Source organism: Cupressus sempervirens, chromosome 7 (assembly GCF_028749045.1).
Source record: "Cupressus sempervirens isolate cs-2001-9-10 chromosome 7, ASM2874904v1, whole genome shotgun sequence".
Lineage (NCBI taxonomy): Eukaryota > Viridiplantae > Streptophyta > Pinopsida > Cupressales > Cupressaceae > Cupressus > Cupressus sempervirens.
This window is the reverse complement of record NC_143124.1, coordinates 793,147,121-793,149,524: the sequence shown is the minus strand read 5'-3', so window position 1 is coordinate 793,149,524 and position 2,404 is coordinate 793,147,121. Positions and strand designations below refer to the sequence as shown.

The 2,404-nt window shown below is 31.7% G+C and overlaps 1 long non-coding RNA gene across 1 annotated transcript; it reads right to left on the bottom strand.

Moving 5' to 3' along the window:
• Positions 1-421: 421 nt before the first annotated feature.
• LOC149549736 (uncharacterized) lies at positions 422-843 on the bottom strand. Its single transcript, XR_016354489.1, has 2 exons — positions 661-843; positions 422-507 (listed from the first exon to the last, which is right to left on the bottom strand). It is a non-coding gene; the product is annotated as an uncharacterized LOC149549736 (long non-coding RNA).
• Positions 844-2,404: the final 1,561 nt, after the last annotated feature.

Here is a 2,404-nt window from a genome sequence, read left to right as displayed (position 1 = left end):
GCCAGCAACAGCGATAAGTGATAATGCACCATAGCCAAAAAGTTGAACCAACAGCGATACTATATGCAGGTGGCAACGAGGAGGACATTGAAGGCAACAATAAGGAAACACTGTGACATATGTTCATATTTATAAATAATAGTGATTAAAGGTTCAATATTACAGACCAATAACACGTAAATAAAGATAAGGATATTAAGTTAGATTCCTTGCCAACCGATTGAACCATAGATGAGTTTGATAATTACAAGCACGAGATTCCATCATTACCGCTGCGCAGTGACATCGTGGATGAATAAAGAACAAAATACAGAAGGAATATCTCAAACCCTAATGTCATGCATGAATCAGTTCATAGCGAACCCATTGGACTCGAGTTCTTATGGTGCAAGCCTTTGAGGATCACGAGGGAAAAGAGATGTTTTGCGAATATTATTTAGTGCACAGAAAAGCATGACAACCCGTTCTAAGCCCACACCTGCGCCTCCATGAGGAACAACACCCCACCTGCACGAATGAAACAATTTTGAATTATTGTGAACACTGAAGATAGAAAATCACCTCTGCCAATTATCAAAATTTTATCCAAACTACATAAAAAGAAAATGAATCAAGATTTTCAAAATAAAAGTAACCCAGTTGATATGAGCATATCCAAACTTGAAAGAATCTATATATGTTGAGATCGTGCTGACATCAATACCGCATTCCTTTGCTCTTTTGGTTAGAAGCTCTGGGTCATGAACACGTTGGGTTCCTGAAATGATTTCTTCACCTGAACAATATGATATTAACAATAAAATACATCAGAGGATTGTTATTACTTTCGTAATAGGAACATGATGTACTCTATCAATTGATGCCTAATAGCTCCCTCGGGAAATGAATAGTCAATATTAAAATGAGAGTGTCCAGTTGACCATTCATGTTGAAAGACGAGTTCCTATGAACTACTACTAATAAAAAAATGACAATCAATTAATATAAGTATGAGCCTACACACGACAATGAAGAAATCAACAAAGAATAAAATAAATGAACTACTCTTCAAGTCAAATGATGGAGGAGATCAAACGTTGGAATAAGGAGGAAGAGATGATTAAAATACCGGTTAGAATTCCATCTAAAACTCTCAATAAAGCATAAAGTAATAAAGCCAAAATTATAATGGCTGCATCATAAGAGGTACGTGGTACTAAGCTAATATATTTTATTAACTAAGGTAGTTATTCTTGTTATTTAAATAGTTGTTTTATGTGTTGGATATATTTGTTATATAATATATATATATATTATTATATATTTATGTGTATGAAAATATTTATATATGCATAATTATAACAAATATTCCAATTTGAATATTACTAATATTAGAAATATGATTTTAATTGAAACAATAATAATTAATGATTTGATATTATAAGAGTAACTAATATGTTAGTCAATATCAATATAGTTTAATGAAATTAATTAATAGACAATTGTTTTCAATTACAATATTAATGTCAAAAGAAATGAAGGATAAAATAAAAGTTTGTTGATATGAAAATAAGTATATATTATTCTTTGAGTATAATCTATTCATTATAGTCTCTCTCTTATTCTTTATTTTCTATTAGAATTATGTGCCTTGATCTTTTCTTCGAGAAATTTCTTGCAAGAAAAGAGGGAGATTAAGATTTAGAGGGAGCTTCGAGGAAGTTCAACCATAGTTAAAATATGAAATTGTAAGTTTTCTTAATTAATGTAATCATAAAAGTGTAAAATTGATTATTTGAGAAATAATTTAGAGATTTCAAGTAGCTTTCCTATCGAGTCTAAAAGCAAGAAAGGTCTATAAGATGCCTTATTGTAGTACTAGTTAAGGGAAAGACTATATAGAAACCATACTGTATTTAACTTTCCTATGGGGTCTGCAATTAAGGGAGGTCTGTTAAGACACCTTATTGTAGTATCAGTTAAGGGAAAGGCCATATTTAACTTTCTTATGGGGTCTACAATTAAAGGAGGTCTGTTAAGACACTTTATTGTAGTATCAATTAATGGAAAGACCATATTTAACTTTCCTATGGGGTCTGCAATTAAGGGAGGTCTGTTAAGACACCTTATTGTAGTATCAGTTAAGGGAAAGGCCATATTTAACTTTCCTATGGGGTCTGCAATTAAAGGAGGTCTGTTAAGACACTTTATTGTAGTATCAGTTAAGGGAAAGACCATATTTAACTTTCCTATGGGGTCTGCAATTAAGGAAGGTCTATTAAGACACCTTATTGTAGTATCAGTTAAGGAAAAGGCCATATTTAACTTTCCTATGGGGTTTGCAATTAAAGGAGGTCTGTTAATACACTTTATTGTAGTATCAGTTAAGGGAATTACCATATTTAACTTTCCTATGGGGTCTGCA